Source organism: Juglans regia, chromosome 12, assembly GCF_001411555.2.
Source record: "Juglans regia cultivar Chandler chromosome 12, Walnut 2.0, whole genome shotgun sequence".
Classification (NCBI taxonomy): domain Eukaryota; kingdom Viridiplantae; phylum Streptophyta; class Magnoliopsida; order Fagales; family Juglandaceae; genus Juglans; species Juglans regia.
This window is the reverse complement of record NC_049912.1, coordinates 18,686,326-18,703,545: the sequence shown is the minus strand read 5'-3', so window position 1 is coordinate 18,703,545 and position 17,220 is coordinate 18,686,326. Positions and strand designations below refer to the sequence as shown.

Sequence of the window (17,220 nt, the reverse complement as noted above, 5' to 3'; positions counted from 1 at the left end):
TCCAGCAGCAGTCAGACTTACAGAACAAAAGCACAGCTGTCGTAATTTATGTTTCCTGGATAGGCAACCTGCTAATATGACCATTTCCTCCTATAAAAAGGATCGAGTCTTGCTAAAGGAAGGGGGGGAACACAAGTGGGCAACAAGAAGAAGAAGAAGAAGATACTGTGAGATAGAACAGAGAGAGAATACTAGAAGAAATAAAAAGAGCGACTGATTTTTTTAACCATGAACACACCTTTTTTTGTTGCCAACATAAAATTGTTCTTGCAATTGAGATCATACTCTCTCCCCTCTTAACTCAATTATCTTTCCTGTTTGTCCCATATTCATTGTTTCTTGTTCATGATTTTCTCATTTTCCACTCTAGAGAGAGTTTGTCTTTTGGATTCTAGAGAATTTTTTGAGTCGTATTGACCCGAATCCGAATGTGCCTCATTAGCCACCTGGATTTTGTTAAATATATATAATATTTAGCTCTCGTTTTTCTTTTTTCTTTTTTCTTTTTTCTTTTTTTCTTTTCCCTCGTACACTTGTTGATCGAATTTGACTTTTTTTTTTTGTTGTAAATTTTTCACTTTATTTCGTATGTTTAGCCACCTGAGGAACTTTTTTAATCGGAAGAAACCTTCCACGTGAATTCGTAAGAATAGAAATTGAAGGAGATAAAATATCACAAAGTCTATATAATCATCTCAGCCCATCAAATAGTCTCCACTAGAATACAAAAGAAGGATAGAGGAATGAGAGACAAAGAGAGAGACAGGAAAGAGAAAGTGTGAGAGGAGAAAAAAGGAAGAGACGAATAAAAAAAAATGAGAGAAATGAAGAAAAGCAAGTCAAGCACGCTGAGTGGCGGAACCACATTTAGTTTGAGGGGGGCCAAAATTTATGGAAAATTCAAAATAGCCCCAAGATTCTAAGATTTTATTCAATATAGTTTTATAAATATAGAAATGGCCCCCCCAAAAAATTTATAATCTCCATATACTTTTTAAAATTTTCTAAAATTTCAATATACTTAGAAATGTCTCTCTCCAATTTTTTTTCTTATAGTTCCTAAATTTTGTATAATTTCTATATAATATCTATTTTCAAGGTTGTGGTCTTATCAAAATTAAATTAAAATTAATAAGAGAAATAATAAACTTATTAATATGGATCTCAAAACTTTTTGTTATATAATAATAGGCTTCTGAAATGTATGGAGTACAAATTGAAATTAATACAAGAAAAATCATTTAAGCCCGATAATCTATATGAAAATTAGTTGAGAGGTTTTATCCTCTAGACTTCATTAAGCAAAAAAAGAATTTATTTAAGGTCTTAATTATTACATTATATGTTTAATATGACACAAAAATATCGAAATTTTACATAAAATATAATAAACTAACTTACATAATAGAATAAAATATGACCTTCTAAAATATCACTTGATAGTTTTTATGAAAAAATTAAATTCTAAATATTTCATTACACAAATAATAATGGATGTATATTATTTTATGAAACCTCATTGTCAGAAATCTAAAACATATATTAAGTTGTACTTAAAGAATCTTATTTTTACGTGTATGTAGCAAATTATCGAGATCCTATTTTATATGTAGTAATGTTTTTATGATTTTTTAATTTCTGTTTATTTTACATAAATGTGTCACATAGTAAAAAAGTTGGCCCCTCCTCAAAGAAATTGCTGGTTCCACCACTGAGCACACCAACAAGGAGTGGAATAAAATTGTCATCCCTTACCACAGCCAAGGCCAATGATAAAAAAGGGATCAGGCCAGACGAGAAGGGGTGGCTTCGACTGGACTTCTTCTTCTTCAGCTTCTTCAACCTTATGACTAGAGCTCCAGCTTGAATATCTCCTCCAGCAAATAGATTGCTGATTTTTATTGTACAGTGAGATATGAGTAACTATGAGAGACAGTAAAACAAGCATATTATAATAGATTTCTCCTCCCCAAACACTTGTGGACGTATGCATTATGCCGAACCACGTAAATCTGTGTATTCATTCTCTTTATTTTTCTTGCATTTGATTCTTATTCACTGCTATGGATGTACGCATCGGCACCATACAGTTGCACCGGACCACTATCAGGGGCTCCAGACCACATTGATCGAGACATGAATCTCCATAGCGGGCTGGGAATGAGTTTTTCTTCCCTTTCGGTCTGTTATGCAATTTTTTTGGCATAAGCAGTTGGTGCCATTTGTGGGATCGACTAATTTTTTACACCAGAAGTTGGATAATGATGATTTTTTTACTTGCAAATTCATCTAAGATTGAGTGGATAAATTTTTCTCCAGATAAGTATTCTCAACTTTCCTACTCTTATTTTTATTAATGATGCCATCGCAAACATCAGACGAGTAAACTCTTCCTCGCCCATGTAGTTACAGATATTGTGTACTTAAGTGCCTGCACATGGCACCTGTAGCTCAAGTGACCGAGTAACTCATATTTCCGACCAATTAGATGTGTTTTTTATGCACGGGATATATGCACATAGCACATGAACTTGCGGACAAATACTGTGCACTTAAGTGCACAGTGCCACGCAAAATCCATGCACTTAAATGCACAGTACCCATGCACATGCAAAGACACTGTGCACATAAATGCATAGTACCCAGGCACATGCATAGTCGGGCGAGCATTGTGCACCTAAGCGCACAAGTGCACAGTGCCCGCTGTCCATGCACGTCCTGACTATGCATGGCATATACAATGGGGTGCACATTGCAGTGTAAGCGAGAGGGTTACCCACCGCAAGCCTGAAAACCCTTTGGCAGTCACCACTCGGGTTGTAGGAGGATTCTGTCTCCGACCGGCTCATCCTCGCTGCCGGAGACTAAGCACGGTGCACCTAATGGGTGCATGGAAACATGCACCCGAGAGGCTCACGGCAGCCAACCGTGAGCTTGATGAACCTGTTGGTGGCCACCACGTGGCCCGGCAGCAGTTTCTTTCCCCGTCCGGACGTCCCCGTCAATGGAGGATGTGCACGTCGTGCACTGTAGGAGGCAACGGGTGAACCTAGTGGGCCCTTTCCCACGACACTGCCAAGCCCGCTAGCGATTTCTGTCTTCGGCAGGATGCTCCACGAACCAAGTTCCTCGCCCATTGAATGGTGGGTACCCCACCTTGATCCAGGAGGTTGTTCGGCCACCCAGTGGCGAGCAACCAATCCCTCGGCCCAAGATCTTGCTTGGTCACCTAGTGGCGAGCATGGCTTCTCACTTGGCCAGTGATGGGCATCTAGCCCACCTGCTCCTCACCAACTTTCCGCAGCGTGTATCTCGGCCACAGCCATGCACGACCACATGCACCTTGCTCGGCCACATAGTGGCGGGAACCCACTCTTATCGGTAATCACATGCACAACCACATGCACATTGCTCGGCACACCCATTCTGCTCAGCCACACAGACTGAGCTACCACTCTTCTCGGCTATGAGCGTCTTGGCCACTAGTTGCTTGACCACCAGTATCTCGACCTCACGAGCAGGTAACAACCCACCAAAGGCAAGCCCGAGCAACAGCTTGGCCAAAGCCCCTCATCTTGGACATTTTCCTCAGCCACATTCATGCAGGGCATGACGCTCGCCACCTTACTTGGTAGACAACTTCTCGACAGTTAACAACAGATGTTTATGCGGGTGCTATGCTTGTGTAACGTGCACCTCACATGAGCCATGCACGATACATGTAATGGAACACAAGGAACCACCCAGTATTTGACTCGCCCACAATACACGACCCGAGAGAAAATGAATAGGAAATTTTCTAAGAGGTGGTTAAGTCCACATCGCTTTGAAGATACTTAGAGATGGACGACTTCCCAACAGTGAACAAACTCAGTTAAAAAAAAAAGAGAATAAATAAATAAAGAAGAAGAGAGGACGATGAAACAACAACCACTAGCAACAGACAATTTCAGTCAAGCAAAGATCAGCTACAACGACTAAAAAATCCTGGTTAATCTCTCTCGAGATTTGTGTGAATTTCATTTATAGTAATAGAATTGGTTTATGTGGTATGGAACACCCACTACGCAGGCCCACTCGGGCATCACCTGAACATCTTAATATGTCTATATTAGAATAAGCTACTTGGCATCGCGGGCACCCAATCTTCATCATCGCCGAAACACGGCTGCCCACAGGCCTTGCTGGCACACCTCCAACCTTTACCTTGCACAAGCAAAGTGATTCAGGTTAACCTCACATTTGTGATTTGGGTTATTTATGCTAACTGGATTGGCTTTCTTAGCACAGACAAGCACATTCGCCAACAAAGCCGAGTCCCTTGACTCGTCGCGATGCAAAAGTTGAACACAAGTCTCTTGACTTGCTGACTTTCGTGCCACAAGCCGAGTCCCTTGACTAGCCACGAAGTCAAGCCAGGCACTAGACGACCCACTTGACACAAGTCCCTTGACTTGCCGACTTTCATGCTACAAGCCTAGTCCCTTGATTAGCCATAAAATTCAGGTTGAGCACAAGTCCCTAGACTTGTCCAGAAGACCAGTTGGATACAAGTCCTTGACTTGTCGTCCGCCGTGCTATAAGATGAGTCCCTTGATTCGCTACGAAGTTTAGGTCGGGCACAAGTCTCTGGACTTGCCCAAATGTTCAGTCAGACACAAGTCCATCGACTTACCAACCTTCATGCCACCAAACTGAGAGTCTCTTGACTCTCCCATGGATAGCACCAGCACAACATCTTCCCTAACAAATGCCGAGTGTTCTACTCATGCCACAACAACCGCATTAGACCTTCACCACATTCCAGCAAGATAATTCAGGTTTGCAAATTTCGCACTTGTGATTGGAGATTATTTACACTAACCAGTTTGACTCTTGCAATACTGTCAAACACATTTTACTTACCTTCCTATCAAGGGTCAAAAGGCGGGTGGAGCCTTATGGCAACTCGGCCTGTCTCACAACGAAGTGCGAGTCTAGTCTTTCGGCTGCCTGACATTACTCTTAAGACGGCATCTCCTTCAGCAAACACTGAATGTTACACTTATGCCCCAACCGCCTTTCCCGAGTTATCTTTGCCAACGAGTCAACAAACAGGAAAGGCTAAGACCGCCCGACTCCTCAGGCACCCAACAGGTAGGCAGATCATTCGAATGCCCGGTCTTCGCACTCCTAGACAAGCTCCGCGCTCGCACCTGACGCGGTTGAGCCGACCTTCCACTTATCTCAGGCGAGCTCTGCACTCGCACCTGAAGTGGTCGAGCTAGTCTCCTGCTTATCTCGTCGAGACGAGCTCCACGCTCGCACCTAACGCGGTCGAGCCAACCTCCTACTTATCACGTCAAGACAAGCTCTGTGCTCGCACCTAATACGATCAAGCCTGCCTCCCGCTTATCTTGCCAAGATGAGTTTCGCGCTCGTACTTTACGCGGTCGAGCCTATCTCTCGCACATCTCCTGCCAAAGCCAAGCTCCATGTTCACGATTTATGTGGTCGAGCCTATCTCCTGCCACATCCGAGCTCAGCATTCGCATTTTATACGGTCGAGTATATCTCTCTCCATGTCTGAGCTCCGCGCTCGCACTTTACGCAGTTGAGTATATCTCCGGCCATGTCCGAGCTTTGCGCTTGCATCTTACGCAGTTAAGCTCATCTACTGCCACATCTGAGTTTCGCACTCGCACTTTACGTGGTAGAGTATATCTCCCGCCATGTTCAAATTCCACGCTCACATCTTACGTGGTCGAGTACACCTCCCTCCTAACTCCGTGTTCGAAAATCTTTATTGCTTAATGCAAATGAAACAATAACCATGAACCCGCTCCCGAGATTTATTTCTCTACAGACTTTGACTGATTATTTCAATTACATATTTTAGCTTTGAAGATTCTCAATGTCTTTTTTTTTTTAACAAACAGACCTTGAGAATCGCGGGCAATTGAAGGTGATAAAATATCTCGAGCCCAGATAACCAGCCCAACCCATCAAAGGGTTCCCCATTAGAAGACAAAAGAATGATAGAGGAAAAGGAGACAAAGAGGGGATAAGAGAAAAAAAAAGTGTCAGGGGGAAAAGAAGGAAGGAACGGAAAAGAAGAGAAAATGGAGAAATGAAGGAAGCAAGTTAGGCATGCCAACGAGGGGTGGAATAAAACTACCATCCCTCATCACTCCCAAGGCCAAGGATAAAAAAATGGATCAGACTCGATGAGAAGAGTGGCTTCAACTGGACTTCTTCTTTAATTTCTTCAACCTCGTGACAAGAACTCCAGCGTGATTATCTCCTCTAGAAAATAGATCTTCGATTTCTATTGTATGGTAAGAAATTAGTTACTACGAGGGACTGTAAAACAAATATATTATAGTGAATTTTTCCTCCTCAAACGTCCGTGAACGTAGGCATTATGCCAAACCACAAAAATCTGTGTACTCACTCTCTTTATTTTCCCTACATTTACCTCTTATTCACTGACATGGATGTACACACCGACACCGTACAATTGCACTGAACCATTGCTAGGGACTCTAGACCACACCGATCGAGACCCAAATCTCCATAGTGGACCGAAAATGACTCTTTCTTCCTTTCTAACTTCTTGTGCGATTTTTTCGGCATTAAAAAAATTATAGATCTATTTTAACTAAAGATCACAGCACGCAATTCATAAGACCAGAAAAAGTTTTGAGAGAAATTCCAAGGAATCGGTCATTATGATCTGGATGATCAGATACAAAATTCCAACAATCTCAAGATTTATTTATTAGGTCCAAGAATTCAAGAGAAAATCAGCCGGAGTTTTTATTCACCGACTAAAGAGAGGGGAGAGCAGAATTGTATCCAGAGAGCATAACCTCTCAAATGCAGTCAATAAACAAAACCTATTTTTTCCCTTTCATTTTTCCACCTCACAGCAGGGAGTTTTCATGACAATCCTCATGAAATAAATTACCTAACAGCTATAACCAAAAAGGCAGAAATAAAAAGGGAAATAACATATCCATAGACCTATACACACCACCAGTGGCTGGGGTTTCCTGTTAAAATTGCCACTTTCATAAACAAAACAATCTTTTTCTCAAAATCTAAATCTAGGTACTAAAAAGAAAAGGCATTTAAGCCATCCCCCAATCACTCTTCTCATGTTTCATGTTTCCCTTCCTTGATCCTCCTAACAATGACATTGAAAGAATGCAAGACTTGAACTTGAATAATACCCTCAGATTCAGTAATTGGCTCATAATGTCTACGCCTGATGGTTCATTCTGACATCAGACCTCAAATCTGGATTGTCACTCCTATATGTTTCGAATTCTCTCTGAGAGACTCAGGCTCTGCATTCCCTGCCTGACTCCTGCGTCTTCGATCCTGAAAATTCCAAGCACACCACGTTTAAAGGGTCAGTAAGCTTACCACTTTATAACAAAAACTTTCCACTTGAAAACCATTGCACATACATATTTTAAGGGCGAAATTGTGTTTTAATGTTATTGGCATTCATTAAATCTACACCTTTACGAGGTTGTTGATTTCCCTACATGTGATTCTGTGAATGAAAAAAGCCAGTGTCTCGTTTGTTTCTCACATGCATAATTTTTCTATTAATGACACTGCAATAAGACGGGTATATATCTGGTGTGTATATATATATATATATATATCTGGCATCGGATAAAATCATTATGGTCAAACCTCTCTAGGTATAGGATATTCCTCAGATTCAAGCATGCGGACAATTTGACTCATCCGTGGTCTCTTGTCAGCATCCGGATCCACACACCTCAAAGCCGTCAAAAGGGCTCGTTTAAGGGCACTTGTTGATGGCCTAGTCTCAAGGTTTGGATCCACGACCTCTTCGGAGAGCCTGCTTCCAACCATCAATTTGAGCCAGTCGACTAGATTTACCTGCAAGAATCACCCAATAGGATCATCTCAAGACAATAGTGACCAGTAAAATGGCATGCATTTTAAGAGGAGGTCAATAGATCAGTTGCAGGAAAGAAGACTGCATGACATAACAAACTAAGATACTACGAACTCCAAAGTAATTTGATATGCATTACCCAATTTATAGAAAGAGCAAGTTATATTTCCACAAGTCATGCAATCTTACACAAGGTTAAGAAGGGAACTTAAATTATATTAAACCCCTTCCGTAACTGCTCAGAAACAGGTACAGTGAAATAACTATACTTGCATGGAATTTCAAATTACTTCAGTAGAAAGAGATTTGATTGGATACCTCATTTGGAGGTCGTCCATAATCCACTGGATCCCTTCCAGTAATTGCTTCCAGAAGCACTACGCCAAAACTATAGACATCACTCTTCTCATTTAGGAGGCCAGAATTAGCATATTCTGGAGCAACATATCTGCAATAGGACCAAAGTAGGGGGAATAAAGATAGTTAAATATCAATCACTCACAGTGATATTTTCCTGTATACATTCCATCAACCTAGGAAATTAAGCAGTTTAAAATGGTATAAAAATTGGTACTTATTAACGTTGCAAGAAACTGTTTATCATAAAGATGGGGAAAATCACTCACCCAAAGGTACCCATAATTCTAGTTGTAATATGACTGGTTCCCGCACACATCAATTTGGCCAGACCAAAGTCAGATAACTTAGAATTGAAGTCATCATCTATCAGTATATTGCTTGATTTTATATCTCGATGGACAACTTTAGGCTCAATAGCCTCGTGTAAATAAGCCAGCCTGCATTATGTAATCCAAAGGATATGAACTCAAGACAAGGTTAAATAATCAAAATAAGACATGGTTGACTTACGCCTTTGCAGTACCAAGGAGGATTTTCATCCGTGCCTCCCAAGTGAGATATCCATGTTGACGCATAGCTCCATGGAGCCACTGCTCTAAGTTGCCATTGTTGACATACTCATATACCAACAACCTGGCAAGCAATTAACTAAATACATGTAAACTTAGCTCTCTCTCTCTCTCTCTCACACACACACACACCCCTGAGCACACGCACTCACATCCAAAGATTAACATAAACAGCATTCTTGGATATTCAAATGAAAAAATGCATGCAATATATATATATATATATATATATATGAATTCTGAAATGATTAGAGTTAACTTTGTTTTCTTGTCAACAATATTCTTGTGGCCAGGTTCTTCATGCGATTTAATTTTTATATGAAGAATATTGATCCACAGATTAGTTACATTAAATGAAACATTGAGAGAAAATATGCCATTCATTAATAAAAATTAATTCCTGAACATTTGCTCCAAAACAAGTTGTGAACTTAAAAGATAATTACTCCAGCAAAGAAACAAGGACGTAGCGCAAACAGGTATCATACCTTCCAGTTCCTTCAATGCAATACCCCAAAAGACGAACTAAGTTTTTGTGCCGCAGGTGACCTATAGCGTCAACTTCCACTCTAAACTCCTTCTCAGCTTGTCCTCTATAAGATAATTCATATATTCATATAAGTAGAAAGAAATTACAAACTATGGAAAGTCTTTAAAGGAAAAAATGTATAAGGGAAAGAAGCTTGCAGACAACTTACAAATTGTTGAAGAGCTTCTTAACAGCTACAGGAGTGCCATTAATCAAATGGCCTCGAAAAACAGTTCCATATCCACCCTCACCAATAATATTTTCCTTTGAAAACCGGTTTGTTGCACGTTCTAGGTCCCTTAGTGTAAACCAGTGACCCCAACCAAGGTGAGAGAACTCAGGCAGACCAGACAGAGGTGAAGGAGCAGTTACAGGATGCAAAGAAGACCTGTATGCAGGAAGTGTTCCTGAACCTCCCTCTTCTCCCGAGTGAGAACTGATACCTTCTTGCTCTGTATTATTAAAGGAGCCTGATTGGGTATTATTATCCCCATTCTTTGAATCGATCATAACCTTCTCCAACTCCCTGTCCTTCAATTTGTCATTAAGGGTAAGGAAAGCATCATGATTGGGAACATACCGGTTAGCTGAAACTTGATCAACCTTAATCACTTTGATTTCATCCGAAACAGTTGGAATTTGGGTAATGGTAAGCATGTCATTAGCCCTTGTGGATTTCTTTCTCGAAGTAAGGAAAAATGATAGAACCACGAGGATAATTACAATAAACAACCCCACAGCGATCCCCATTAACACCCACAACTTCAAACCAAAAACAAACGTCTTCATGGACAGCCCAGTATTAAGATCAGTTGCCATTTTTCTGATATCTACTTACCTGCAATATGAGACAGTAAAACATTTGATTAATGCAATCCTATAAATCCAAAATCTCCAATTTTTGCATCTGCCACGAACAGACAATATAAGCATATCTCCCTCTCAAATACAAATGTCTATCATTAGAAATGAATACAACACCATGAAATTGGCAGCATCAATAAATTTTTAACTGCATAGTCGCACAAACCAGGAAAAAGAAAAATTGATGGTGAAAGAGATAGAGTAGGAGCCAAAACAGATTTTTTGAAAGATAATAGAATAAATCAGAAGATTGATCAGACGAAGTGGCACAGTACATTATAAAATGTTATTCAATCTCCGAAGAGAGAACCAGAGGCATTAAAGAGCGAAAAAAGTGCAGAGAATTTAATGTTTTTCAGGTCCAAACCCATCCAAACTTCACCAAGGACAAAAATAAAAATTGAATAGATTAAGATGTCACTTTCTGAAGTATCAACACATTCAACAAGCCCATCTAATAAATCATATCAAACAGACCAATAACCATAAAACTCGTTCATCCAAAAAAAGAAGAAGGAAAGAACAAAAAAGATATTAAAGACTTAAACTTCAATCGTCTGGGACCCAAGAAAACCAAAATCTCTGATTTTCTCTAGAACCATGTGTGCTTACCGTACTTCTGCTCTCACCGACAGCATGCCTGGAGTATTAAACAAGTAACTAATCCTTTTTCATTTTCCTCCTAATACAAACAAAGAATATGTAACACGGATAGGCTCCATGTAAAGAAAACTTTTTCATTGCTAACCTGTTTGAAGAACCACTCTGAAATCACTTCTTCACAGCCACCTCCTCACAGAATGAACAAAACTCAAATATTAGATCTCTTTCTAAAACAACCCCTAAACCGACATAAGGAGGAAGTCCTATTTCCAGGCGCTCAAATCAATCCCATTGTCCCAAAACTTCAAATACACAGGAATTTTGTTTGGGTTTTATTTCTGGGTTTAGTCAAATGGTCAGATGGGTCGCGTCGCTATATACAAGCTTGAAAATGGAGCTTTCTCAGGCCACACTTGCCTGTTCTGTAACACCCAGAACAAAAGAAATGCCACAGCAAGAGCTTTGACTCGTTTTGAGAACTATGAGGAAGTTGGACAGCCCAAGAGGCACATGAAATTCTGAGAAGAGGAAATGGTGGTAGGGTTACCGAGTTAATAAGAGAGAAGGGATGGAGTTATCAGTGGTTGGTGACGAGGAGAGCATGCCTTCAAATTACATACAGTAAAAGAGAAGCATGAGCATTTGAAGCTGCCTTTGCTGTTTCTTCAAATTTCTGTCTTTTCTTTCCCCTTTCTTTTAATATATTTTTCCCTTTTGCCAGTCAAACACCACTTTAGTTTCAGAATATAGAAAAATATTTTCTTTCATGATTACTGAAGACAAGCGATCAGTGTTAATGAAGAAATAACACAAGTGCCATGCTCATTATATACTGTCAAAGGCCAAAGGCCTGAAGGTCAAACGAGCAGACCCAAAACCAATGCAGAACCGTATCCATCTTTGAGTTCTGTAAATTTTCTTGCTTTTAATGGAATTCGGCTATACCGATTAGTAGGTACGAATACGATGGTCAAAGAAACAGACTGGACACCATACCAGGTTATTTTCTTATACCCTTAATACCCATGTTAGGAAGGCGTAATGTGGGTGTAATTATGCATTAGATAACAGAGATAGGCCAACTACCATAATACCCACTAGACAGCCTAAAAACCTGCAGAATCTGTTGTGAAAGAAGTTCTATATCTTCTGTCTCTTGAACATTATCCCGACAGGCGACAACCACCATAACCCAGCTTAACACTAGAGTGAGTTTAGAAGTGAAGATAATCGGCGATCTCTCAAGTGATTTGATTAACTCGAATCCGATGGCATCGACCAAAAACTTTAGAACATATCCCACTGTTTACACACAAGATATTACTATTCTTGATCTTGTCTTCTTATTTTCTCCTTTTCTCTTTAATTTTTCTTTTATTATTTTTTTTAAGACAATTTTAATCTCAAATTTCTCTTGGTACTATCTAATCAACAGCAAAGACATTATATTTTATAGGTCATATAAAACTTATATAACTTCTATAAAAATGTTGTCCTCTTGGTCCACAGGATTTTCACCCGGCTTAGTTTTTCTGGGTTTTCTGTCTGGTCGGTAGTTATTATGGTCATATTAATTCTGCAGAGATGACATTATTAATTGGCTGGTATTCTTAAACAAATAGAAAAGAAAGGGAAAAAAGAAGTTATTCATCAGTTTATTATTTCCTGATCACCTACCTCTATCCTTCAATGTGTAACCTTCAGAAAATCTTTCCGGGTCTCATATATAAGTTGGAATTGGATGCATGCAACCTGCAAATATTTATAATCGAGAATTACTATAGACACAAAGAAATTACACGAAATAAATTTACAAACTTATATAACTTACGGAATCCTTTAGATTTACTTTATAATAAAAGTAAATTTATAATCTGACATACCACATCAAGTCATATCAATTTGTGAGTTTATTTTTATATAATCTTTTTGTAGCTAAAGTATTTTTAACATGCTGAATGCCAATAACCTTAGGAACCATAAACATTAATTAACCATAATAATTAGCTCAACCCTGTTGAATATATAGGAAGGAATCTTTGATGTTGGTAGACTGGTAGTTACCATAATTATTATTTTCTGGATAATCTTTCTTGTTGGTTGTTAAGATTTTAGAAAAGGGGATGCCTCCTGCGAGGAAGAAGCCATTGGTTTCCCATATCTACAGCTTATTGTCTTCTTCTACATGCGGCCTGCCCGTGTGCGACACTTTGTGTGCTCCTCCCCAACACAGTCTGCTGGCCGTTGAATTATTTAAGGTATCAGCTTAGACTTAAAATATTTTAAGTGAAACATTATCGTAGCTAACACAATTTCATTGGCATTAAGGTACTGAATTAAGTTGCATGGACTTAATTGTTTTTTTCAAAACCAATTGATGGAATTCTATCAGGAATTGCATTCTGCACTTGATACAACCTCAGTGTTGTTTCAGTAGTGGAGGCTAAACGGGTAAGCAACCCAGCCGGCTGCCTAAGGCCCCTACTCCAAATTAGGCACCTTTACAAATTTCCTCAGCCTTTTGCCCCAAAAATAATACATCTATAATAAAATAGCGGAGTTGAACTGAGCACCGAACAAGTCGGAGTTGATTCAACTCCAACTCCGACTTCGATTTCGATTTCGATTTCGATTTAGTCGGAATCTGATATTACAAGTTGGAGTTAATTTCGATTTAGTCAGAATTTGATATCTATATTTGATTTCGATTTCGACTTCGACACATGCAAAATTTGATCCGACTCCGACTCTCCATTAAAAAGGAGTGGAGTCAGATCAGATGTCGGATTTAGGCTATGAAGTTGAGCTATATATGTTTTGGGCTTTTTTTTAAGTGGGCTCCATTTTAAATACTAATCAAGCTAAGTTTTTAACCCCAATTTTTGGAATGATACAATGGACTTCAAACAAAATTCATATTTTGAGCGGAATTATTCAAATTGTCTAAAATATTTAAAGCCTAAATAGATTTTAAGTCATTTCTTTTGAGATCAGACAATGGGCTCTATATAAAACTCACTTTATTACCTCTCCTAGTACTAGTAATAGGAGAAGTAATGATGTCATGTGATAACAAAATCACTGATGGCATAACAAAAGTGATAACAAAAGATTAAAATTAAAACTAAGTTTACGAGAAATAAATAAAGGCTTCTTAATATGAGCCCTAAAGTTGTTACATAATATTATGCCTCTCAATATGGATCAAAAAGTGATATAAATACTGTGAAAATCATTTATACTTGCTGGCATATTATATGAAAATTAGTTGAGAAGTTTTATCACACAGATTATTTGACCTATTTAAGTCTCAACTGAAGCATTGTATGCTTAATTAGGTGCTATAAAATATCTGAGTTTTACTTAAAATCATGTACAAATTACTAGCTTATATTCTATAATGATATATGAGTTTATGCATGGAAGATCAAGATCACTCAGATATATAGTTTATATTAAGAAATAAATTACTAAAATTTTAATACAAAGATATGTAATAGTAGTAGATGAATATTATTTCATAATTAAAGACTATTGTCAAAAATAAAAATATGAATATTGAGACTCTAAGTTGTTGCAAAACTTTTTGTGCTGAAAATGAATGTACTCTTCAAAGATTTTTAGAAGCGTGTATATATATATATATTTATATATATATATATATAGATGATGTTACTATACATCAGTTACTATTTATCCTCATATTTCATATTTGATAATTTTTTTTATAAAATGTGAAGTATGGGATAGTAAATAGTGACTGATGAGAAGAATTATTCATATATATATATATATATATATATATATATATTTATATATTATAAATTATATATAATTATCGTTTACAATTTTATAATCTCAAAGGAGAGTATTGCTTCCATGATCACTAACAAACAAGGTGTCTATATAATAATAGGCACATGCACATGCATGCTGTACGGATAATTGACAATATTGGCTCTTCTCGATATGTCTTTTCTCAATCGGATCAATGGTCCTAAGTGTGTGTGGCCACAACCCTATATAGCCTACCAATCAGGCATGCCTAACTAGCTCTTAGAGTCAGCTAGCTTTTAAAATTATATATATTGGGTTAAAAATAATAATGGTCCATGAGTTTTTACATCATGATCAGTTCAAGAATTCTCATTCAATTTTCTTATTAATTGCAACAATTTTTGGATCTACTTTCATTATCAAGAGCATTTGCTATTCATAAGTTCACTCGCTATACACTATAATTTTTTTCATTTTTTAATTTTTTTTAATTTTTTTAATTTTATCATTTTTAAAATAATTAAAATTTTCTACTCATAATTCATATACCACACATTTGATAAGAGAAACAAATTAAAAAATCACAAAATATATGATGTGTGGTGTATGAGGCTTATTAATAGAATTTTTCTTATCAAAATAGTCTCTTCATCTTCCATACAAAAACCCTAATGAATGCCACATCACCGGTATTAGAAACCACATTAAACGATCTATGTGTCGTTTAGATAGTGAATTAAAATAATATGAATTAAGACGAAAGTTGAATAAAATATTATTAAAATATTAGTTTTTAATATTATTATCATTTTGAGATTTGAAAAAGTTGAATTGTTTATTATATTTTATGTGAAAATTTAAAAAAATTATAATGATGAGATGAGATGAAATACTTTTTATATCCAAACCAGACCTTAAACTCTATTTTTTACATTACCTCTAACATAGAAAATACAAAATGAGAAAAAAAGTGAAATAATAATAATAATAATAATAATAATAATAATAGTAAAAGAAAATCATCCCTAGCCTTCTCATGCAAAGAGAGGTGGTGGGAGTGTCTACAAAGGGAGCTAGGAGAACAAGTTAACGCCGCATTACTCTTTTTTTTTAGGTATTATAAGAAAATTGTTTATTTACGGTTAGTTAATTCTAATAAAATAATTATTTGTAGTTAAAATAAATCTATTTTAATTATAAATAATCTTTTCATTACAAACAAATGGTCCCAAATATCATTTTTCTTATAATGATGATGGGCGAAATTAATTAGAACATGGGGATAATAATTCAACCTCCATTATCTTCTCCCGTCTAAGGAAATGAGATCACTTTCTTTTCTCTTTTGAAATATTTAAGGAAATTAATTAATGTGGTTCTTGAACATCGATCAGGCATAATTAAAAAAAGCGGCTTATGCTTCCTCAACTACTGCCATGTTTGTTGCAGTCTGCAGTCATATTTGACCAGCCAAAGTATATATATATAAACTTCGGCCATCGGACTGTCGTACATAACCATTATATGCATGCATGCATGGAGGGCAAACCTTTAATATATATCTATCTTTATGGAAAAATTATATATGTACATATCTTTCATGAACAATTTGCTTTCCCAAAAGGAGTGAACACTTTTCAATGAATTTGGACATCCAAAGATCATGCGCATCAGTGTGTATGTTTGACCCAGCTTTTGCATGCATGTTAATTAAGCCATGCTATCTGTAGGGTACATTATATGTGTGTCGTACGGAGGGATATTTTGCTTAGCTAGGTTTTTTTTTTTTTTTTCCTTCCTTCCTTCCTTCCTTCCTTCCTCCTCCTCCTCCTCCTCCTCCTTCTTCTTAGCCTACAAAGAGAGTGCCACCTTAAAAGATAGTTTTTAAGTAAACCACCGCTGGAAGCGGTGTAAGCTGTGAGTGCACTACAGTTTATTGTCTTGAGATATTTTTTGGAGAGATCCTTAATCCCTTTTTCAAGATCATCGATTAGGGAAAGCGATAACATAGTAATCCCTTTTTCGAGATCGGCATCGGATAGACTGATTTGCAGCCCGCGCCTCTGTGGTGGTGCGTGAGTGCCATGTGCGGAAACAAATCGTGCGTGCGGGTCACGTCATTCCAATAGATCGAAGGCTGTAGAGGCGCGTGTCGACAGGTGGTCGCCAGAAAACGATAGATCTGACCAAAACTGAACCGGTGGAGGGAAGGAAAGGAAAAAAAAAACATTATCATAAAAGCATATACACTAAACGGTTTCGGAAAGGGAATGGAGAGGAGGGTGATGAGATACACAACTCCACCCTCCTTTCCGGCGAAAACACTCAGAAGGATTGAGTTTTCTAGAGAGAAGGGATATATACTTTCTCTTTCTAAAAAACACTCGGAATCTTAACAATTTGCTAGCTAGCTAGTTTACAGAAATTGGAGTACACATATAGTACACGAATTGTTTAATTTCTTGAAACTCTCTAAAATGACTTCTCATGCAGTATAATTCGTATTTTCTCTTATATATGATCTAGAGAATATGAATAATTATAAACTTATGGCAATATAATTAGTTAGATATTTTTCTATATTTTGTATCTTTTTT

General features: G+C 37.5%; 1 pseudogene; it reads right to left on the bottom strand.

Annotated features, from left to right (window-relative positions):
• Positions 1-6,868: 6,868 nt before the first annotated feature.
• LOC109013046 lies at positions 6,869-11,722 on the bottom strand (annotated as a pseudogene).
• Between the last annotated feature and the right edge of the window lie 5,498 nt (positions 11,723-17,220).